Here is a 24,470-nt window from a genome sequence, read left to right on the forward strand (position 1 = left end):
AAAGGAACATGTCTTAATCCTTAAGGAAAAAAATCGAAGACATGATTCGGAAGGGATCTTAGATCATGTATCATTGAAATGTCTGTTGGGTTGGCCAAAGAGAATGGACTTGCTGTAATTAGAGAAAGCCCACACACAGCAACAAAGACTCAATGGAGCCAAAAAACAAAAAAACAAAACTCCAGTGTATCCTTCAATATTCCAAGAGCTACATCTTATGTGAAGTAGTCTTAACACACACAAACACCAACGTTAGCAAGCTGTGTACGTTAAATAATCACAGTTTTTTTTACATGTCAGTTATACTTCAATAGAATGACTTTCGAAATGTATCAAAAGAACCACACAGTGTTACAAAAAAAAAAATACCAGGTTTTCAATCAGGTAAACAGTCAATCCCTTTTAGAAGTTAAGACTGTCTCTTGTTTGAGTGTCTGCAGTGGATCTAAAGGCTACTTTGGTAAGGTTTCTGGCATTACATGTCAGATACGTAGAATATGAGAATGCCCTTTATTGGACAACTTCACATTTGGAAATCTATCCTGAAGATATTCAACCTAAAACATATAATTGTATCAAATATTCACAAATATCAACAAGCATCAAAAAAATTTGCCAAAATGTTAGTGAAAATAGGAATTGTTAGCAAAAAAGAGAAAAATGTCCAGAAATACAAAAAGTAAGTAAGTAAAACATAAGATGGATTGTTATGCAAATATTAAAATGTTTCACAGGGGTATGATTGCGTAAAATTTAAAAATAAATTTATTTTGTTGTTGTTTACTCACTAAGTTGTTGCTGAATTCTTTTTCGACCTCATGGACTGCAGCCTGCCAGGCTCCTCTGTCCATGGGATTCTCCAGGCAAGAATACTGGAGTGGGTTGCCGTGCCCTCCTCCAGGGGATCTTCCTGACCCAGAGGTAGAGCTCGGGTCTCCTGCACTGGCAGGCACATTCTTTACCACCGAGCCACCCAGAAAGCTCCAAATACATTGATGGATTTTTATAAATACAGAACAAATCCAAAGCAACAAATCCGTAAACAAGAGAGGCCATACAGCAGATGGCGATTGTCAATAGCTAGTCCTGTATTTTTTTTTTCAAAATTTCTTAGAAGTAATAAAACAACATTAAGTTCATTTCAAGAGAGCATTGCCAAGCCACGTGTATCTTTCCAACCTTCATCTAGGTTTTAAGCCTGGCCAGGACGTTGTTCTGAAATCTACTCTCAGATTTCATAATAGACCCTAGTGGCTACATTAGCACTAGGCCAACCTCCAGCTTTCTACTAAATTAATTCCTACCATTTACTTTTTAAAGGAGATAACATGGATGCTGCTTGCCTGGTGGACCAGATGAGAAAGAATCCACATGCAATGTGGGAGATACGGGTTTGATCACTGGGTGGGGAAGATTCCCCTGGAGGAGGAAATGGCAACCCACTCCAGTCTTCTTGCTGGGAAAACTCCACGGACAGAGGAGCCTGGCGGGCTGCTGTCCATGGGGCCACAAAGAGTTGGACACGACTTAGCGTGCATTTTAGCAAATCGACCAGATGCCGGGTGGAGCCAGCTCATTTTACACAGTGGGTTGGTCCATCACATAAGCTAAGAAAAGGTCTGGCTGTGAAAGAGGGCGAACACAGGCAACGCCACTGAAGTGCTCCCTTTGGTCGTGAAACGCAATTGTGGCTGTGAGCCTGGTGATGCCACGTGAGACTCAAAGACGCTCATCTGTCTGCGTGAGTCATTCCAGGCACAGGAGGCGCTCACAGCCAGCAGGCTGAGACCACAGAGAGGGAAGCGTGGCCGTCCACTCTCTACTACATCAAAGGAAGGGATAAAAACAAGAAAACTCTGCCACTGAGGACAGATACTCGCCTACACACTCAGTCTAACGTAAAAGAGATATGCTCGTGAGCACTGTGGTTCTAGTTTACAAATTCGTGGGCATACAATGTTTCTTTAAAATATTTTGAGAGGCAACAGTCTCCTGTTTCATGTGATGAAGTGAAAGCTTCAGTGACTTAAGTGAATGTCACTTATAATCATAATTATATTATAACTTATAATCCTACACAGTGACACTCGGTTTACATGGTACAAACTGAAAAACCACGGCCACATAACGCTCTGCACTTTCCCCGGGGATGCAGAGACCATGACTGAGCTTCTGTCATACTTTTGCAGATGAGACAAGGTGAGCTGGAGAGTTCCATAAGACGTTTCTACAATTTTGAGTTTCTGATAAAAATACTGAAAACACGCTGCGTGTGATTTTGTAAATGAATCCACAAGTTCAATTAATTTTATGGGAAGAAGACTGACACAGACGTTTCTCCAAAGAAGATATACCGACAGCCAACATAGGGGGAAAGGTGATCAATACTGCTAATTATTAGAGAAATGCGAATCAAAAATGTGAGTATTAGCACCTCACACTGCTCAGGCTGGCCATTATTTAAAAGTCTACAAATGCTGGAGAGGATGTGGAGAAAAGGGAATCCTCCTATACTGTTGATGGGAAAGTAAATCGGTACAACCATGATGGAGAACGGTGTGGAGGTTCCCTAAAAAGCTAAAAACAGAGTTAGCGTATGATCCAGCAATCTCACTCCTGGGCGTATATCCAAAGAAAACTCAAACTCAAATGCATGCACACACCCCTATGTTCATAGCAGCACTGTTTACAATAGCTAAGTCATGGATGCAACCTACATATCCATCGACAGATGAATGGATAAAGAAGATGTAGTGTGCGAACACACACACACACACACACACACACACACACACACACAGTGAAATACTACTCAGCCATGAAAAATAACAAATAAATGCCATTTGCAGCAACACAGACAGACCTAGAGAATATCATACTTAACGAAGTAAGTCGGACCAAGAAAGACAAATATTATGTATCACTTACACGTGGAATTTAAAAAAATACTACAGATGAACTTATTTACGAAGCAGAAATAGACTCAAATACACAGAAAACAAACTCTTGGTCACCAAAGGGGAAAGGGTAGGTGAAGGGATAAATCAGAAGTTTGGCATTAAAAGATATACTTTACTGCAGATAAAATAGATATGGAACAAGGAATTACTGTATAGCACACCAAATCATACTCAGTACCTTATAATAAACTATAATGGAAAAGAGTCTGAACATGTATATGCACAAGCACATATACATAACTGAATCACTTTGATGTATATCTGAAACTAATATGATTATTATAAATCAATGATACTTCAATAAAATAAAATATTGAAAAGTTTAAATTAATTAAAAAAATTTTTAAGATTTATGTAAAGAAAACCTTGGTCTTTGAATCTTTAACCACCCCGCCCCCTGACACACACACAATTTATCTGTCCCTTCAAAGAAACATAACATGCCTAAGTGAAGTGAAAGTCGCTCAGTCGTGTCCAACCCTTTGAGACCCCATGGACTATACAGCCCACGGAATTCTCCAGGCCAGAATACTGGAGTGGGTGGCTGTTTCCGTCTCCAGGGGATCTTCCCAACCCAGGGATAGAACCCAGGTCTCTTGCAACCCAGGTCTCTCGCATTGCAGGGCAATTCTTTATCAGCTGAGCCACCAGCGAAGCCCCTACCATGCCTGAGGTACACTGTATGCTTTTATGCCCAGGTTGTATGCACGACTGCACTAAATGCACACATTTTCTGGTTGTTTAAAGTCTTTATTGAGCTTGTTACATTATTGCTTCTGTTTTATGTTTTGTGTTTTTTTGGCCAAAAGGATATGGGATCTCACCTTCCTGACCAGGGATCAAATCTGCTCCCCTCCAGCTGGGAAGGCGAAGTCTTAACCACTGGCCCACCAGGGAAGTCCTGATTTTCTAGCTGTTTAATTTGCTGGTCCATGCTCAATTCAGTGTCCTACTTCATTGTAAAATTTAAAAACGTAATAAATAACTTACTGTAAACAATGCAGCTACAGCACCGTCCTGGCAATTCTTGGCAGCTCTTTACGTTGATATATGATTTCTTTAACAAGTACTATAATGCTGGTCTCTTGGGTAGTTTACTGTCGTGCGTTTACAAAACAGCACTGAAAAGAATTTCTTGTCTATTTACCTGGTGTGACTGTGATACAATTTCTGAAAAAAAAATAAAAAATAAAAAGTTAACTGAACTGTTTATCCCAAGGGTGCAAAATTCAAGAATGGTCTTCTCCCTACTGATGCTCTGCAAATGCCTTGTTATTTTGCGTTACTGCTAATGATGCCTACAAATATTAGCACCACTTCCTCTCTCTTTCTAATACCGCATGCTACTTGTCTCTTTGCTGACTTTAAAACGCTACCTGTTTTTGTTCACCTCTTTTTAATTCTACTGTATCTTTTTAATTTAAACATTTCTTTAATTAGCGTTCTATATGCAATTCATAATTCTGAAAATGGTCTGTAATATCCCTTGGTTCCCCCCACCTCAACCCCCACACTCTGGGCTTGCCTTTTTCCTATGGTTCTTAAAACCTTCTGTATAATTATGTAGGTCAGAATAAAATTCCAAATGTCACAGTGACAATTACCTCCATGTGTCCTTATGGCCATGTCATTGTAAAGGGTAGGGAAAGTGCTGAAAGTTAAAACATTTATACTCTACCTGAAACACAGTCAGTTAAATTTACAGAATTACTGGTGAAAAATCCAAAGACTCTTATCAAAGTCTGGTTCTTGAAATCTAAGATGGAGGAGACACAGTTATCGTGAGAAGTAAAATCTGCCTGGTGTCCTATTTAACCAATGGATAATCATCCATTCATAATTAACACACATTTATCAACTAATGAAAAAGAAGCAGCCAAACTATTTTAAGACGCTCCACCACCTTTCCCCACTCTCTCTCTAAACTAACACTGCAGCCTTATGATAGGTATTGCTGAGGATACATTTTAAGATATGTGAACAAGGAAATTAATACTCAAGTCTCAAATGCGTGCTTACGTTAGTGATAGCTAATCTCTGCATGATGTAGCTTTGCAAAATGCTTTAACACTTTTCAGCTTGCAGAAATACATACACACACACACACACACACACATATATATATGTAACTAACTTGCCATCACCCTGCAATATTAAGAGAAAATATTTTCAACGTTAAGAAAGGGGGGCATCCCTGATAGCTCTGTTGGTAAGGAATCCGCCTGCAATGCAGGAGACCCCAGTTGGATTCCTGGGTCAGGAGGATCAGCTGGAGAAGGGATAGACTACCCACTCCAGTATTCTTGGGCTTCCCAGGTAGCTCAGCTGGTAAAGAATCCACCTGCAATGCGGGAGACCTGGGTTCAATCCTTGGGTTGGGAAGGTCCTCTGGAGGAGGGAAAGGCTTCACTTCAGGATAAAAAATTTTTCATGTCATAGAGCCTTTGGCTTATCAGCAACTGGTAAGCAATTAAGTGCATATAATTTTCATGAAAGAGCAAAAATAGGTATTTTGCTGAGATGACAGAAGGTACTGCTCGTAACTCTGTCAGCTACTTTTCATGCACACGTAGGTTCAAAGTCCCAGACGTCCATCTGAATACTGTATAAAGACATGCAGGTCCCATGAGGTACATGAGATATGCAGGTTGTCTGAGGCCTGCAGCAGCCAAACAACACAGTTTCAAGCTGTGGTTTTATTACTCCAGAATGACTTCAGTGAAACAGGAAAAAAAAATCCAAAAGCCCCTTTCCCTATTCCCAATCTATTTAAACTGAATAAAACAAAAGTCCAAGCCAACCAATTGAGAGCAGGGATTTGATGCATCGGAACGGCTTCAGGCACTGACATACATCTTCATCCGGGAAAATAATCAAATGAGTTGACCCAGAGTTATCGGCATCACCTTTCAATCATTTGGCTTGCTGTGAGTGTGCGTGTGTGTGTGTGTGTGTGTGTATGTTAGTTGCTCAGTCATGTCTGACTCTCTGCGACTCCATGGACTGTAGCCCACCAGGCTCCTCTGTCCATGGGATTCTCCAGGCCAGAATATTGGAGTGGGTGGCCATGCCCTCCTCGAGGGGATCTTCCCGACCCAGGGATCGAACCCTGGTCTAGTGCATTGCAGGCGGATGTTTTATTGTCTGAGCTACTAGGGAAGCCCCTTGCTGTGAGTATCCTGTAGAATTTCACTGAATAAACACTTTGTGTGGAATCAGTTATTTCTTCAAAAAAAAAATTCTCCACCATTACCAGTCACAAATTAGATGAAACATGCTATTTGGTTACAAACCACAAAACCTACATCCTATAGGCTACCTGCCATATGCCATCCATTTCCCGGCTCAGTCTGGCGCCTCACTAGTAACGGTCTGCTGTGTCCCATGGCACTTGGCACACTCCGAAAGAGCTGGAACTGACCCAGCCAAATGGACAGTTTGACTGTGGCCCAGGTCAGGGGGCTTCCCTGGCAGCTCAGATGCTAAAGAATCCGCCTGCCATGCGGGAGAACCTGGGTTCGATCCCTGTGTCGGGAAGATCCCCTGGAGGAGGGCATGGCCACCTGCTCCAGGATTCTTGCCTGGAGAATCCCCATGGACAGAGGAACCTGGTGAGGCTACAGTCCACAGGGTCGCAAAGCCTCGGACACGACTGAGGGACTAACACTTGCACATTTCAGGTCATCTACCGCTGTCTGCTTTCCATGTTGTCCCAGAAAGCAGCTGTTTCCAGCCTTGCTGCAAACGTGTGAATATGCATGGGGGAGACTCGGTTCGATGGTAAGGAATGGAAAATGCATCAGTGTAGGTCACACACACACATGTACACACTCACACCGAGGGATTTAAAGGTACTCAGAAATGTCATGGGAATCCAGGAAAACCTGACTCCCCACACTCAGGAAACTTTGGCACCTAATGAAATGTGCATGGGCCATGTCTGAACCAGTCACACCTCAGCTTCCGCAGAGACCCATGCTCTTTCTCGAAGATTGCCAACCTTCACACAGCCGACCCCAGGTAGGTCCTTCGTCTCCCTATGGTCAGATCTCTGAGTCACACGCCACATCTTACAGATGGATTTTTCAGTATGAGAGAAAAATTAGGACATTTCGCAAAGATTTGTCCTGGATTATGCCAGTATGTTTTGATGGCAAGAATATGAATGCAAAAACAGCATTTGTTTGGAGGGGATGGGAAGACGTGTCCATCTGTCTTTCCCATAAGGCATTTAACTGAGACTTAATGGGTGTAAGTCGCTCCTCTTTGTGGGCTGAACAGTGAAGGAGGACTTGTTTGAAGGGCAGGGCGTGGGGAGGACTTGCTTGAAGAGCAGGGCGTGGGGAGGACGGACCATTTAATCTCCAGGAATCCAGCACATTCAGCCTAAGGCAGCGGGAGGAGGCGAATGAACTGAGGCTGACTCTCTCTCCGTGAGGCATCTCTTCTATCTCAACTTGAGACCCCGTTCCTTCCTTTTCTGTACTCAAGTAAAAATACTACTTCTGAGTCTTAGCCGCCCACGTTGCTCACAGAAATCTTGCCTCTCCTGTGACATTTGCAGAATAGATTATTTTTTAATGACTCAGCTCCTTGGGTTTGAACTGTGCCGATTACGACTTGCTTTCCTTGTTCTCAAAGTTAACAGATTTGCACAAAATGGTAAGTTGTTAGATTTTTAAACGAAACGCCCACCCCTCTCAAGAGTCTCTCATAATTCTACCCCCAGAGAGAGAGAGAGGAACAGAACATACTAAAGGTTTATCTCTGCACACACTGGATCTTATTACATGTTTACTTAACAACATATTATTCACATCTTTTCACAGCATCTTTCATGTCCCGAGTGTTACCCTTAAGTGCTGGACGCTACTCCAATGGATGAATGTAAGGCAAGCTATTGAATAATTTTCTGTTGTGAACAATCATGGGTTCACCTTTTGCTTTATAAAAATAAATGGCTGAATCTGGGACTCCACACATTTAAATCTATTCATATTTTCCAGCTCTTAGTGGACTTTTCCAAATATTTTCATAAAAGCAGCCCTCTTGAAGTAAATCACACTATCAAGAAGTATCAGTTCAGTCAGTCACTCATCCGTGTCCGACTCTTTGCGACCCCATGAACCGCAGCACGCCAGGCCTCCCTGTCCATCACCAAGTCCCAGAGTTCACCCAAACCCATGTCCATTGAGTTGATGATGCCATCAAACCATTTCATCCTCTGTCATCTCCTTCTCCTCCTGCCCTCAATCTTTCCCAGCATCAGGGTCTTTTCCAATGAGTCAGCTCTTTGCATCAAGTGGCCAAAGGATTGGAGTTTCAGCTTCAACATCAGTCCTTCCAATGAACACCCAGAGCTGATCTGCTTTAGGATGGACTGGTTGGATCAAGAAGTATATTTACCTTAAAAATGAACATATAGTGAGTGAATATAACATAACTTTGAGTATATTCATAAATTTATAATACAAAATTGTATGAAGGTTTTCATTTTCAGCACTTTAAAAAAATATGATATCACTACTTTGTTAAATCTTTCCCAAAGTAACAGAAAAAAAGACAAAATCTTAAAAAGTAATTTTTTGGCAGGAATGATAAGTAGTGAGGTTTGATTTTCTTTAATATATTTATTGATTATTTTTCTCTTATTCTGGAAACTGCCTGTTCATGTCTTTAATTCATTTTTGTTAAGACAGTTGTGAAGGCTATTTTGAGGGGGTCAATAAGAGATATCTTTTTTTTTTTTCTTGCCTATTGATGTATGACCATTTCTTTCCAGGTAACTGTCATTTGGATTTTTACTTAGTGCATTTTGCATGCAAAATAAATACAATATCAAGGTTTTCCTTCACATTTTCCTTTCTAATTGCCATAGCTCAGAACACGTTCCTCAACAGAGCATTACAGAAGTCACGCCTAGGTTTTTTCTCTTCGTGTGTGTGTATTCATGGGGTCGCAAAGAGTCGGACACGACTGAGCGACTGATCTGATCTGATGTTAACAGCGGTGTTAACTACATGTCAGTTTTACAAGTCTACCTGTAATGCTGTGTGTAGTGACACAGGCATCTAGTTTTCATCAGAAGAACCCGTCTCTTCGTGAGTGATCTGGGATGTTAGCTTTACAAGCTCCAGCTTCCGTGTTATCATACTCTTGGTTTTTTCTTTTTTTAACTTCTCTACTCTAGCATGTTTGCCACTGTTTTCATTGTATAGTCCTATATGTTCTATTATCTCACCATTTCTCTCTGCAGTATCTTTCTGGCTACTCTTTCACTATGGGATAAATTTGAAAAGTCAGCCAACGGATTTGGCTTGAAGTTTTGTAAAGTGACCTGGACAGTGTCAACATTTCTATAGTATTGAGCCACCTCTGTGACAATGTACGCATCCAGTTTTGTGCAGCACTTCATAATTTTCTTTTTAGCTTGATGGCTTTCTTCTTATTTTTCATTCACAGTCCTTGTACGTCACTCTACTCCTGGGAATGCAATTATTTTGTGTGCTACTGTGAATGCAGTATTTCTAATCCATTTTTTTCTGAGTGCTATCTGGATGCAGAAAACCTTTTTATATAAGTATCTTTCCCAAGTGATTTTTTTCCGAAGCCTTTTTTTAGACTTTTCTATACGGTTTCAGCGACGAGCATTTTTGTGACATTGTTTAAACGTTTTGGTGATAACTGAACACTTCTCTTTATTCTGACTGTGCTTCAAAGGGGCTTCTGTTGTTTCACTGCCTCACCTGACAATGAGCTGAGCTTCATCAACTCTCAGATTAAGAAATGTGTAAGCTGTCCTCTGCAGATGTCTGTTTTTCTGCAGTAGGGAGGCAATCTCATCGCTTTAACTTTGTCATCATGACCGTTCTCATCTATGTGTTTACTAACTTCTCATGGCTGATCCTTAGATTTCTGGCACATAACACTGTCATGATATGCTCTTTATTTTCAGCACAGGGAGGTTCACTCCTGTATTTATTCATTCATTCATTCTTCTGGCATGTAACACTGTCAGGATAGACTCTTTATTTTAAGCACAGGGAGGTTCATTCCTGTATCCATTCATTCATTCGGCCTGTAACACTGTCATGATGTGCTGGTAAAGTCCAGAGAGGCTCATCCCTGTATTCATGCATTCAACCTGCATTTGATTAGTTCAAACTAGTATCTGTATCATAAGGTAATGGACATAACATAATAAATGGAAGGTAACAGAAGGCAATCTGAGAGCAAGCCAGTATTAGAGTAATACAATAGGGTGGTGTTCCAATGCTGTAGATACTTTACCCTGGCTCCATCTCTTTGAAAAGACTAACAATTTCAGTGGATGAGCCAGGAGAAGGATCCAATACCGAGCTGATAGGAGCACTCTGAGTGGGGAGTGGGTTTGGCCTCCTTGATGTACAAAAGGAAGGCCAGTTTGGCATTGCTGGATTAATGCCTGGTATTGAATTTGCTGTGCTGTTGCTGTTCAGTCGCTCAGTCGTGTCCGACTCTTTGTGACCCCAGGGACTGCAGCACACCAGGCTTCCCTGTCCTTCACCATCTCCTGGAGCTTGCTCAAACTCATGTCCATCGAGTCAGTGAGGCCATCCAACCATCTCATCCTCTGCCGCCCCCTTCTCCTCTTGCCCTCAACTCTTCCCACCATCACAGTCTACGAATTTGCTGTAAAACTAAGGAATCTTTGGAAGCTCCCTTGTACCCTAAGACCATGCACCTAAATTCAGATTTTGCAGTTTAATATTCTTTTTAAACGTAACTCAAGCTTCACATCTCACAACACCTGTACCTGTGTCTGCCAATGACAGCAAGACAGAGATCAAAGATGTGGTCTGGTCGACCTTTGGCCAGGTTATACTAAGGAGTACATACCTTCCTTTAGGAATAATGGAACACTTATAAACAAGAAAGCAGGCTGACATCACATATGCATGTATGTATGTAATATATCTTAGACTTTCCTTTTAGGGTAGCTTTAGATTCACAGCATAACTGAGCAGGAGGTACAGACAATTCCTATACACTCCCTGCCACCGCACAGGCACATACCACCCCCATCCAACCCCCACCCCCTGTCAACAAAATCAACACCCTCCACCACGGAGGTACATGTGGTGAAACTCATGAATCTATACTGAGCCATTATCACCCGAGTCCGTAGCTTACATTAGGGTTTGCCCCTAGTGCCATACAGACTGCGGGTTTGGACAAACGTATAATGATATATATGCAACATTTTCCTTGTTCAGTCACTCAGTCGTGTCTGACTCCTTGTGACCCCATGCACTGCAGCACGCCAGGCTTCCCTGTCCTTCACCATCTCCCAGAGCTTGCTCAAACTCACGTCCATCGAGTTGATGATGCCATCCAACTATCTCATCCTCTGTCGTCCCCTTCTTCTCCCGCCACATCACGGGATCACAAGGAATTAACTCATTGCCCCCAAACACCTCTGTGTTCCACTGATTCTTCCCTCTCTCCCTCCCTCCCGACGTATATTTTCAAAACACCCTCTGGTTCGTGGTCAGGTAATTTATTAGACAAAGGGAACCGTTGGAACAAAGGAAACAAGTTTCTGGGAGCCAAGGTTTTGTTTGGCTCTCTGCATTCATAGTTTAAAAATGAGACCAATCTGACTTTGGTCAGATTTGGCACTTAGGATATCTTTCAGAAGGCCTCCCCTCCAAAACAAGTCTATGACTCTGTAAAACCTTTGGCATGATAGGATCCAAGGGAATATTACCAATCTCCTTTTTATTGTTTAGCTGTCAGCAGACCAAAGTGTATGGATGTGAGAGCTGGACTATAAAGAAAGCTGAGTGCTAAAGAGTTGATGCTTTTGAACTGTGGTGTTGGAGAAGACTCTTGAGAGTCCCTTGGACTGCAAGGAGACCCAACCAGTCCATCCTAAAGGAAATTAGTCCTGAATATTCATTGGAAGGACTGAAGCTGAAACTGAAACTCCAATCCTTTGGCTACCAGGCGGGAAGAACTGACTCATTGGAAAAGACCCTGATGCTGGGAAAAATTGAAGGCAGGAGAGGGGGATGACAGAGGATGAGATGGTTGGATGGCATCACCGACTCAACAGACATGAGTTTGAGTAAACTCTGGGAGTATGTGATGGACAGGGAGGCCTGGCATGCTGCGGTTCACGGGGTTGCAGAAAGTTGGACACGACTGAGTGACTGAACTGAACCGAGACCAAAGCTATGCAGACAATGGTTACTTTTCAAGAAACTTCCCAGGAGGTGGAAGAATCAGACTACAGGGAGGCTGTGGCCACCAAGCAAGCAGACCAGATTCTCCAGCTGTGTTCTAATGGTCCTGAAGGACACTTAACACCAGGGCCTCGAAGACCCCTTCCTTTTCTAGGTATGGTTGTTTTGCATCTTTCCCTGATACGTATGCATGCCGCCTGTAGCACAATGACACGCTTCTACCTACACATACAAACTTTTACACATACACAAACAGAGTCAATCCTCATTATCTGTGGTGGCATTGTCCTGAACATCACCACACATATCCAGTTAGCGAATACAGAACCACTGGCTCCTAGAGGAAACACAGGGTAAGGTGCCTATGGGCTTCCGGGCACAACATTTTAATCCACTGATTGGCACATAACTGCTTCCCCAATGGCTCATTAGTAAAAAATAAATAAATAAATAAAAAATCTGCCTGCAATGCAGGAGATGTGGGTTCAGTCCTTGGGTGGGGAAGATTCTGTGGTGGAGGACATAGTTATTACCCACTTAAGTATTCTTGTCTGGGAAACTCCATGGTCAGAAGAGCCTGGCAGGCTACTGTCCATGGGGTTGCAAAGAGCTGGACTCAACTGAGCAACTCAGCACTGTTTACAGACACCTTATTGAATACATACTGCTGATACACTAACACTGAACACACATCCATCACGCAATGCCCCTGCATAAAGCTTATCCAGCACCTATTTGCTCCATAAGAGATGTGGCAATCTTAACTACCTTCATAGTTCAGTACCACACCCCAGGTATTTTAAGTGGTGCAATCATGAAACAAAAGCACAGAAATGCAAGCAGCTTTTCAGACCAGGTGAAGGACACCTGTTTAGAGGAAGAGAGATAAGACAGGAAGGCAGAGGCCTGCCCTCAGCTAGGAGCACGGTCGCCAAGGGAACCCCAAGATCAGTGAAGATACATTATTTAAATGAACTGCACATAAATCTGCTGCTGTGGGCCCACTGAGAGTGGACTGACAATTTCCACCACCGTGCATGTCCATGGATGACTATCAACACACGGCAAGGACTAATTTAGGGGGCTTCAAACCTACAAATGCTGAACCAACAAATAAACGAGAGTTCACAGCAGTGTGTCTTTTCTGCAACACACTCTGTGAGCTCTTTGATGGCAGGACACACGCACGGCCCATCCTTGACTCAACGAAAACAGCATCACACCCAATCCTGCTAATCCACAGATTAGTATTTTCAAACTTTAAACAATTGTAACATTTTTTTTTAAAAAACCTGAAGTCTGATAAAAGTGTGCTTTTCTCTGCTTGACTTGTGTCCTTCTCCTTGCCCTTTTGGGAAGGTTTAACACGAACTGAACAAGATGTTATTACAAAGAGACATCAACACTTTCTAGGAGTCACACTTTTCAGATTCTAGACTCTCAGCTTAGTCTGTTTTTCTTGACTCAAAGCTGACTCACTCCCCAGGTGCAATACCAGTGAAAGGCCATGATAATTCCTCTCCTAGAAAACCAGAGATCAGACACCACGTTCAGTTCCCATCCACGTGTCATTCCTGAGCTGTCTGCAGTGTGAAAATGTCTAATATACAATAGCTGGTACCACTGGAATAAACACTTCACCAAAAATTGCAAGCTCTCTGGTGGGGGTTTCAAATGCCCCACTTTCCCATCGGGAATTATTTGGGAAAAGCACCTCCTGGAAGCAAGTAATCTCTGCTCTACATGGAGTTGTATGAGGGCGAAGTGAACTCCGAGATTGGTGAAGACACATGACTTATAGGAACCTGCATGCAGACTCGCCTCTGATATGACCATCCACGTAGGAGGTCTTTCGGAGCAGTTTCAATGCATTTTTGTCGTATAACTTGCCCCTGTGGGAAGCTTTTCAGAGGGCTATGCTTCAACACTCGGGGTCTGATACTGTTCAGGGCAGCAAACTCAGAGCTGAATCTATGCTAGCACCAAGTCTATCGAGTTTTCAGGAGATGTCGCCCCTGGCTGTGCTGAGGATGGGGGTGACGTAGCCCACAGCTGACACACGTCCGTCAGCTCTGTGTTCTCTGCCTCCTCTGAGGGCTGAGTTAGAAAGTGTTCCCACGGATCGGCAGGGGTGAGGTGGGGGGGTGCTCCAGAATCTTCAAACGGGCATGTGGCCCCATTCACAAGCCCAGTGTTCTGGAAGAGACGCTGGTGTAAATGTGTGACCCCTCGGGACAGACAAGCTCCGAACTCTTCCCTTCTCTCATCTCCCAGAAACGTTTCCACAGGAGGAAGCATCTGGGGTTTCCTGGCTTGAAATTCTAGGACTCAGTGGGAGTTAGTGACATGTCCCCAAGGAGGCTGCTCCAACCAGGGAGAAGGAGGGAAGATGGGAGGCTTATGAGACCCAGGCTGAGGGGCGACCCAGAGCTGGGCTCTAAACTGGACCTACTGGTTTCCATTAGAGCCCTCTTTCTGAGCAAGGAGTCTGGCAGGCAGCTGAGTCCTGGGACTAGAGCCCGTTTATTGGGAGGCCACTGACCCACACGGCATGTGTAGCAAGACCACTTCCCAGTCCCAACCAGGGCAGCCCTGGCTTTCGAAGATGCCCGCAGGCACCATCGGGATCCAGGCCTCAAGGTCAGGCCAACCTTGCCCCTGAGCTACAGAGTGTGGTATGCTTTAGTTCCCTTCATGTCCCACCCAGTGGAAATAAACTGGCTTTCTGGAAGAGCACCCAGACAGTTCCTAGGCAGGCGCAAAAGAAACGCTCTTTTGATGCAGAGGGATTCAAACACTCATGCCATCACTGAAGACTGCTATGATCTGGGCATTACTGCAGGACATTTGGATGGAAATACGGTCCTGCTAAGAATGAACACTGATTAGACACTTGGCGACTCCGTCAGTTCAGTTCAGTTCAGTCACTCAGTCGTGTCCGACTCTTTGCGACCCCATGGACTGCAGCACGCCAGGCCTCCCTGTCCATCACCAACTCCCAGAGTCCACCCAAACCCATGTCCATTGAGTCGGTGATGCCATACAACCATCTCATCCTCTGTCGTCCCCTTCTCCTCCTGCCCTCAATCTTTCCCAGCATCAGGGCCTTGTCAAGTGAGTCAGTTCTTCGCATCAGGTGGCCAAAGGATTGGACTTTCAGCTTCAGCATCAGTCCGTCCAGTGAATACTCAGAACTGACCTTCTTTAGGATGGACTGGTTGGATCTCCTTGCAGTCCAAGGGACTCTCAAGAGTCTTCTCCAGCACCACAGTTCAAAAGCATCAATTCTTTGGTGCTCAGCTTTCTTTATAGTCCAACTCTCACATCCATACATGACTCCATATATACATGCCCACTCCACATGCATGACCATTTCAGCATTACTTCCCAATAAAATGCTAGCAGAGCAAAAACTCACCACATACTCTACAAAAGTCAGTCTAGAAACAGGAATAGTACAATCTGCCTTCCTCTTCATTCATTCTCTATAAACGATTCACCACGAAGGAGGAGTATAAGACACTCACCATCTCATTATTCTTTTTCACTTCCTTTCAGATTCATTTACCTTTCATCCATTCATATGGACGGATGGATCAAAAGCTCAATTATAAACTTTGTTTTTCAGAATTTCAGCTTTTACAATTCAAGCTTGTTTTCATTTCTATACTATAAATGGTTTCATCGAAGAACCGAAATCATTCAGCACAACAGATGCCTAACTCTCTAGTATGATGGATTATATTTTAAGATGCTCTATCTTGAAAACAATAGGTTGACTGCAACTTTTTAAATTCGTTGCTTTGTTTTGTCGTTTGCCAGTCTCAAAGTTAAGACCATTGCTACTTTTGCCCCAAAAAGCATGTTGCTCTAAGAAATCTCTAGATAACTCCGTCTTTGTTCTTGTCAGGAACGAAAAAGAGCTACCACACACACTTAAGCATTCTAAAATGTATTTCGGGAGGTCAAATTCATTCTCAGCTGTGATTATTTTTTTACAAGGGTATACATTTTCCTTGGCTGTTTTAACTGGTTTAGCAGTAAGTAATAGAAAATGGTATAGAGAGAATTTTTTTTCCTTAAAAAGATTTGGTTAATTGACTTTGAATAAAATAGTTGACTTCAATCAAGTGATAAACACCCATGAATTAAATCTACATGGAAGAAAGGCAAATGAAATCAGCAAAGCCTAAGACAAATTGCAATCTAATGCATTTTAAACGGTTTCTCCTATACTGAGTAGGTTGGGTGAGAAAATAGGATGTGATGGGAAGAAATTGAGCTGGAAATGGAGCTGGGAAACTGAGGCCTCAGTCCCCAGCTGTTAGGACCTCACCGTGTACATCTCTGTGATTAAGGAAGTGGCTTAGATGACTTGGCTCTGACACAGAAGTCTTCACTTACCTCCTTCCGACCTTGATTCAAGGGTCTCTCTCACAGCGAAAGGAACACTGATTCCCCACATCTCTGTCACGTGAGTTACTCCTTCACGTTTAGTAACGAGACACACGGCTCACTTTTCACAAATCATGTGCTTAACGTGTGTCTTTACCAAAGAATACACATTCCGTAAGGGAGGAAATGACCGTTCACTCCTTTTTTCCCCCCAGGGATGACTCCAATCTTTGGCACACAGTAGACACTTAACAAATATTCGTTGTAAGACGGATACATAAATTAATGGACACCAACTCTATTAAAAAGCTCTTCCTTTTTCACATTGAGGAAACAATTTAGGTAACATTTTCCCAGATAACCAACAACACGCTTTTAAATCCCTTTGTGAACACGGAAGGAGGCGGAGCGTCTGTGAACCACGAAGGAGGCGGAGCGTCTGTGACCCAGGAAGGAGGCGGGCTCTTACCAGACACAGAATCCACCGTCACCTCGATCTGGAACTTAGAGCTTCCACAGCTGTGAGAAAGAGTTGTCTGTGGTTTATAAGCCACTCAGAATGTAGTATTCTATTGTAACAGCCTGAAGCAACTAAGAGAAGACCCTGGTACCACAGCTGGTAAAAGAATCCACCTGGTAATGCAGGACACCCAGGTTTCATCCCTGGGTCGGGAAGATCCCCCGGAGCAGGGCATGGCAAGCCACTCCAGTGTTCTTGCCTGTAAAATCCCAGGGACAGAGGAGCCTGGCAGGTTACAGTCCAGGGGGTCGCTAGACTCAGACACGACTCAGTGACCAAACCACCACCACTATCATTCAGAATAGTGCTTGTATATACCTTTTAAACTGACGCAAAACACAATGAATAACCTTTGCAAGTGTACAGTGTTATGGAGCTTATGAACAAGATGAAAACACTGGTAGCAGATCATTCATTCTTACCTTGGTCACTGTGCTAAGTTGCTTCAGTTGTGTCCAAGTCTTTGCGATCCCACCGACTGTAGAGCCTGCCAGGCTCCTCTGTCCTCAGAGTTCTCCAGGCAAGAATACTGGAGTGGGTTGCCAGGACCTCCTCACCTTGGTCATGAGTCAAACGTTGTTCCAAGTTGTTCTTACTAACAACATTCTGTAAGTTCAACATGAACTGAAAAAAAAAAAAAAATATATATATATATATATATATATAAACTGCTAGGCAGTTATTTACAATTACCTTCCTGGAGAGTAATTTAAAAAGTCAAATGGCAATTTTAAAAGAACAGGAATAATCAGTTTTCAGCAGCCATCTCAGCCTTTCTAAGGACTGAACTGATGCAGGTCTGTGAGGCTTTCATTTGGTTTTCGGGATAATCATATTCAGAGGTCAAAATTTTAACCATCACCATGTGAAAGGTCCTTTAACTCATTTGTGCAATTCACTTCTATAACTGAAGTGAGAAGACAGGAAAGGCTAAACCATCACCGTGTGAAAGCTCCTTTACCTCACTTGTACAATTCACTTCTATAACTGAAGTGAGAAGACAGGAAAGGCTAAACCATCACTGTGGGAAAGGTCCTTTAACTCACTTGTACAATTCACTTCTATAACTGAAGTGAGAAGACAGGAAAGGCTAAACCACACTCCATGCCACCGTTCATCAGTGCGTTCAGTACAAGTGATGTGGCCGGGAGTCTGAGAGTGCAGCCTGTAACAAGGGACCCAGAATCATAAAGATCTGACCTCGGCCGATGCCAGTTACAGACACGGGGCCTACTGCTCTTTCAGCAAGGTGCTGGAGACGGAAATACAGCTGCCTTGCAATCGTCACTGGCCTTCCGCTTTGTCTATTTTAATATTATATATTTATATAGATGAGATCATATGTCATCGTATATATAACATGCATTTGATTATATATATAAATGTTATACATAAACAAAAAAAGTCAAAGTGTTAGCTGCTCAGTTGTATCCTACTCTTTGCAACCGCATGGACTGTAGCTCTCTGCCCATGGGATTCTCCAGGCAAGAATACTGAAGTGGGTTGCCATTCCCTTCTCCAGGGGCTCTTCCAGACCCAGGGATCAAAATACATATGTAAATAAAATCCCAGAAACGATATGTATACATACATGTGTATTTGTATGTGTATATGTGTGTGTGGTTGTATATGTAAACTACATACAGGATTTTGTCTGTAACCCACTTTTATAGGCATCTTTTTGTGTCTAACATTATTCACACAAGAATATAAGCACTGTCCATGTCTTGCTTCCTGCATACTTGGGCCTTGCTTGTAATCTTTTGGAGAAACAAGCAAAACCACATTGGAACATAATCAGGGCATTTAGAGTCCCTGGAATGCCCAGAAACTCCCCAGTAGCTTACTGCCAGAGGCTCAGAGAGAAGTCTGCCATGGAACACATACCTATGAGTCTACTGTTTGTTTCATTACTAACTAAAACTATTCGGGACATTTGACACACATCTATTAAGTAATACAGTATTACTATGAGTATTTACTTAAGCCTGTAGCTAATCTTACGAGACTTATCTTGCAAGGTGGCAAAAGAATTCAAGATACGATAATGTTTGTGAACCTGTGTTGACTTACGTAATAGGACTGCTGACTTTCAGACATCTGGGAAAATAACATTTTTAAATGAAACCATTAAAATAATGTACCCTTAGGTCTCCATCCTACGGCACGGCCACACGTGGGCCATATTGAACTTGCTAAGATCGGATGTTGTTTCTGAATATTCTGCTAAAGGAGAAAAATGTGGCTTATTTTGTGAAAGCAGGGGGTCTAGAAGGAGAGTTGTATGTTATCTGATAAAAGGGAATCCTCTAGATTCCGATGCAGAGAAGGTTTAGGCTTGTTCACTGCTCAGCAAGTGCACCACGCATCAATACAAGGGAGCAATGTTACAGAATAGGGCTTCCCGGGGGGCCTTAGCGGCAAAGAACCTGCCTGCCAATGCTGGAGACATAACAGACGCAGTTCGATCCCTGGGTCGGGCAGATCCCCTGGAGGAGGGCATGGCAACCCACTGCAGTATTCTTGCCTGGAGAATCCCACAGACAGAGGAGCCTGGTGGACTACAGTCCGTGGGGTCACAAAGAGTCAGACGTGCTTGACCATGTTAAAAAATGATGTTATTCAGTCGTTTTCATTTCAAAGCTCTGAGATCCCTGGAACTTTATGCCGTCACGATATGTAAACCAAATCCCCAGCGAATAGATGTAAAAGGAACACAGGGGCCCTTTCAAGTCGCCGTAGACGGGAGCTATGACTACCAGGCTTTGAAGTGTCCCCAGGATGCAAATTTGCAAAGCTCTCCAAGCTCACCGCTCTCTGCGTTCACGCAAGAATCTTGAGGAACTTCAGACACATTGCAAATACCAACTACACGTTGAGTATGTGAAGCATGTAAGAGGCTGTAACTGCAAGCAGATAAATATTATCTTCACACAGGGTACGGAGGCCACTGCTACTCACGCCAGGTGTGCGGACTTGGAAGACTGTCCACAGAGTCCTTCACTGACTGGAGCCACGCCCTTCTGGATCCTCTCTTCCCTTGTGGAAGGAACTATGACACAGTTCTACTGCAGCACAGAGTCCCGTCACCAGGCCCGGAGCAAAGCTCCTTAGAACGGACATGTCAAATAACCCGTTGGGGTGAAATATCCTGTAGTTGTCAATTAGGTCTAACTGGTCCATCGTATCATCTACAGTTTGTGTTTCCTTGCTAATGTGGGGGACACATGTATACACCCGTGGCTGATTCATGCCAATGTATGGCAAAAAAAACCACCACAATATCGTAAAGTAATTAGCCTCTGATTAAAAGGTAACCATTTGGATCATCGGTGGGGTCTAAGTCAAGCCGTACTCTGGGGACACACGTGTATCCAGAAACAAAGGATGGGGGACCGACCTACCCGTCCACGTGCTCACACAGTGCTTGTGAAATGAACAGACGTGCAGGACTCAAGCTTTCTTACTTTCCTTGAAAAAGGAGCTCCCTGCAAACAAACTACTCAACCTCCAGGAAGAGAACAACGATAATGTGTACGCGTGTGTCCTGGGCAAGCTCTATCTTCAGCGGGCATAGGGGCCTGTGAAGGAGAAACCCTTAGGGTCTTTGCACCTAAGCAGGAAGGATGGGGCCTCCTGCGACCAAAGACGACCAAAGTAACAAGCTGGAAGTGACACAGGCCGCAGACCTGAGTGTGTCATCGCAGGGCTCCGGGGCTCAGAGCAAGGGGTTAGAGTGCCAACACCTCGCTTAACTGCAGGTTAAATCTGTTTGGCTGTGTGGAGCCGACTGCTTCAGCTGGCGTTCCTCTATCAAAGTAGCTGCGACTTCCCAGGTGGTCCAGTGGTCAAGAATCTGCCTGCCAACACAGGGGATGTAGCTTTGATGCCTGATAGAGCAAGTAAGCCCGTGTGCTGCGACGAAGATCCAACATGCCCAGAGTAATTAATTTTGTTAAATTTGTTTACAAAGTTGCAATTAAAAAAATATTTTTTATTAACTTATTTAATTGGAGGCTAATTACTTTACAATATTGTGGTGGTTTTTGATGTACATTGACATGAATCAGTGACGAGTTTATATGTGTCCCAAACCCCCTGCCCACCTCCTTCCCCACCCCATCCCTCTGGGTTGTCCCAGAGCATCAGCTTTGAGTGTCCTGTCTCATGCATCAAATCCGGACTGGTCATCTATTTCACATATTGTAAATGATGTACATGTTTCAATGCTGTTCTCTCAAATCATTCCACCACCCTCCTCTTCTCCCACAGAGTGCAAAAGTCTGTTCTTTATATCTGTGTCTCTTTTTGTGGTCTTGCATATAGGGTCACCATTAACATCTTTCTAAACTCCATATATATGTGTTAATATACTGTATTGGTGTTTTTCTTTTGACTTACTTCACTCTGTATAATAGGCTCCAGTTTCATGCACCTGATTAGAATGGGCTCAAATGCATTCTTTTTCATAGCCAAGTAATATTTCATTGTGTATATGTACCACAACTTCCTTATCCATTCGTCTGCCGATGGACATCTAGGTTGCTTCCATATCCAAGCTACTGCAAACAGTGCTGTGATGAACATTGGGGTACACGTGTCTCTTTCAATTCTGGTTTCCTCAGTGTGTTTCCATTCATCTGCTGATGGACATCTAGCTTGCTTCCATGTCCTAACTATTATAAACAGTGCTGCGATGATATTGTAAAGATCCGGCAAACGTCACCCTTGCCAGCATGTCTCTGTCCCCAGGATTTCACAAAGTCACAAATGGGAAGGAATCCTCCACTCAAGGGAGCGGACGGTTCTCCTCTCACTTCTAATTTCAGACCCTGCGTCTGCAGCTCTCAGGGTCCACTGGAGATGGGAACCCTTCCTGTCCCGGGAGAAGGGCCATCCACCTTCGTTGGCACGATGTGGGGTTGGGGTGGGGGGCTACGCTTGCTTCTGGTCCCATCAGAACAACTTCATCACAGGACTACAGTTTGCTCAGCTATTCCTTCACAACCATCCATTCATACAAGCACCATCTGCCAAAGACCTGCCTTGGGCAAAAACGTGACTTCTGACTTCCATTTCCTACGCTGGAGTCTGTAAGTATTAACACAGTGCAGAACAAAAGAGACACGTCCCTGTGTTTGCAGAATCACGGTCTGTTGCTCACAAGTCCCCACTCCTCCAGTGTCGGCCACAAGCAGACCTTCCCCAGATGCACCAGCAGGTTTTCCTGAGTGTGAAGAGCTGGGTCGTCCAGCCTTACATGAGTGTGCACAGTCCAGGCGACACCCTTACAACCCAAGACGTCCTTCTCTGGTCGCACCTTGCAAATTGCTGTTCGCACCTTGACACATGAAGCTGGGCCAAGATGATCCATATCTGCAGTCACCCCTGTGTCTTTTATATTCATACCGAAAAAGGTGGTTGAGTTTTAAACTGGTGTTCCCTTGGGCAGGAGATCTGAGAGATGCAGGTTCGATCCCTGAGTCGGGAAGATCCCCTGGAGGAGGAAATGGCAATCCACTCCAGTATTCTTGCCTGGAGAATCTTTTTTAAAGATTTCTTAAAAAAAAAAAAAAAAAATTCTCAATTTTTTTTCTTCCTAAAAAAAAAAAAAAAAATAATGAAACCCTTGCAGAGAGACCCAGCTGACACTGGACAAATCCCAGCAACGTCCCGGGCCAGACTGAATGCTCTCTCTCTCCCGAACCTCCCTGCCTCCAGGACCGAGGGTCGGCCTGCAAGGATTCACACGACAGCTTCACAAAATAGGTGTATGGTTACAGAGAGCACGGACTTGGAAATTCCTGTGTGGCCTCAGGGGATGGGGGGCAGAGGGGAACAAAGCAGGATGGGGTGGGGCCTGAAAGAGGGGGCGCTGCTGTGTGGTGGGGCCTCTGTGGGCCTGGGGGGTGGTGTGGGTGCAGAGGACGTGGCGGGGGGTGTCCCTAGAAGCCAGGAAGTCTGCTCCAGGGAACTGAGTGGGTCGCTGGGATGGTCCGTCCACGACCAAGAGCAGCAGGTGGGGAGAGAGGCTGCCGGGCTTCACCAACCCCCGAGAGGCCTGCAGGTTAGATTCTGATCTATTTCTCAATCTGTTTGTCAACCCCTCTCCCCGGGGTTGGGGAGAAGCCTTGGGGCTCTCATGGAAGTGTGTGCATCTCTGCTGGAGAAACTGGGGAGGCCATGAGCATGACTCTCAGAGAGATCAGAGCATCACCATGGGGGTATTGTGTCTGTGTGCTCTACCACCTGTGGGGGTTCTGGAAGCCCCCCGGTTCCTTCCACCTGCCTGGGTCCCAGGGTACTCCTCTCTCCCCACCTCCTGTCGTATTTGACCTGAATCCAGGGTACCAGTCAGCTCCCACTTTCTAACCATCTCAAAGGAATCTTGAGCCACGACTCTCAGACCCAGAGCCACGACCTTCTGACAGCTCCTGTCCTGTATGGGCGTCTCTGACCCTCATGAAACCAGGATAAAAAAGACTGTCAGCCTGAGAGTGATATAGGCTTAACCCAGGAGAAAAACCATGGTGACAAGCTGTGAACACGCAATGCGATATTCACTGATGCTGTTTGCTCACTGTTCACCTGGCGTTGTGTGAGTGTACTCAGATGCTTCAGTCGTGTCTGACTCTCTGTGACCCCATGGACTGTAGCCCACCGGGCTCCTCTGTCCGTGGCATTCTCCAGGCAAGAACACTGGAGTGGGGTGCCATGCCCTCCTCCAGGGCATCTTCCCGACCCAGGGATCAAACCCACGTCTCTTAGATCTCCTGCGTTGGCAGGCAGGTTTGTTACCACTAACGCCACCTGGGAAAGCCCATCTGGCATTATTTAAGAAAAGAATTTCGGGGCTTTCTGTAATTAACCTTATTTTCGTCTTTCCGCCCAAGGGAATACCGCTGAAATTCAATTGAGCTGTGTTGAATTCCCAAACAGAGAATCCCTCTCTTAAAGCCTGATCACTTATAGTGGAGAGATTAGAGCAAACGCAGTGGCATGATGGTGTTTCTTTGACTGGCAAGTGGAAAACGAGATGGCAGCTCAACTTACCTTCCCCAAATGTGTATATGTGAACACTTGTGTACACACACACACCACACACATACCAATGTACTGACAAAGGCTGACAATGAGACGAGGTGGCCCTCCTCTGTGGGAGCTGACAAGGTTCAGGCTAAAACTCTATTTATCAAAAGCTCCACTTAGGGACTTGCCTGGTGGTCCGGTGGTTAGGACTCAATGCTCATAATTCACGGGTCCCAGGTTCGATCCCCGGTCAGGGAACTAGATCCCGAGGGCCACAGTTGAGAGTTCACATGTCACAACAGAGAGCCTTCACTAAGATGCAGCCACATTAAAGGAAAA

General features: G+C 44.2%; 1 protein-coding gene across 4 annotated transcripts in view; it reads right to left on the reverse strand.

Annotated features, from left to right (window-relative positions):
* LOC101902122 (uncharacterized) overlaps positions 1 to 24,470 on the reverse strand; it is a 493,329-nt gene that overhangs the window by 86,039 nt on the left and 382,820 nt on the right. For 3 of the 4 annotated variants that reach the window (XR_009493626.1, XR_009493624.1, XR_009493623.1), the window contains 2 exons: positions 17,525 to 17,726; positions 3,951 to 8,366 (listed from right to left, as the gene is read on the reverse strand). The gene's annotated coding sequence lies outside the window, so the exon portion shown is untranslated. Of the gene's footprint in view, positions 1 to 3,950; positions 8,367 to 17,524; positions 17,727 to 24,324; positions 24,444 to 24,470 lie in introns of those variants that run through there. The other variant, XR_009493625.1, reaches the window with a different exon arrangement.

This window comes from Bos taurus, chromosome X (genome assembly GCF_002263795.3).
Source record: "Bos taurus isolate L1 Dominette 01449 registration number 42190680 breed Hereford chromosome X, ARS-UCD2.0, whole genome shotgun sequence".
NCBI classification, from domain to species: domain Eukaryota; kingdom Metazoa; phylum Chordata; class Mammalia; order Artiodactyla; family Bovidae; genus Bos; species Bos taurus.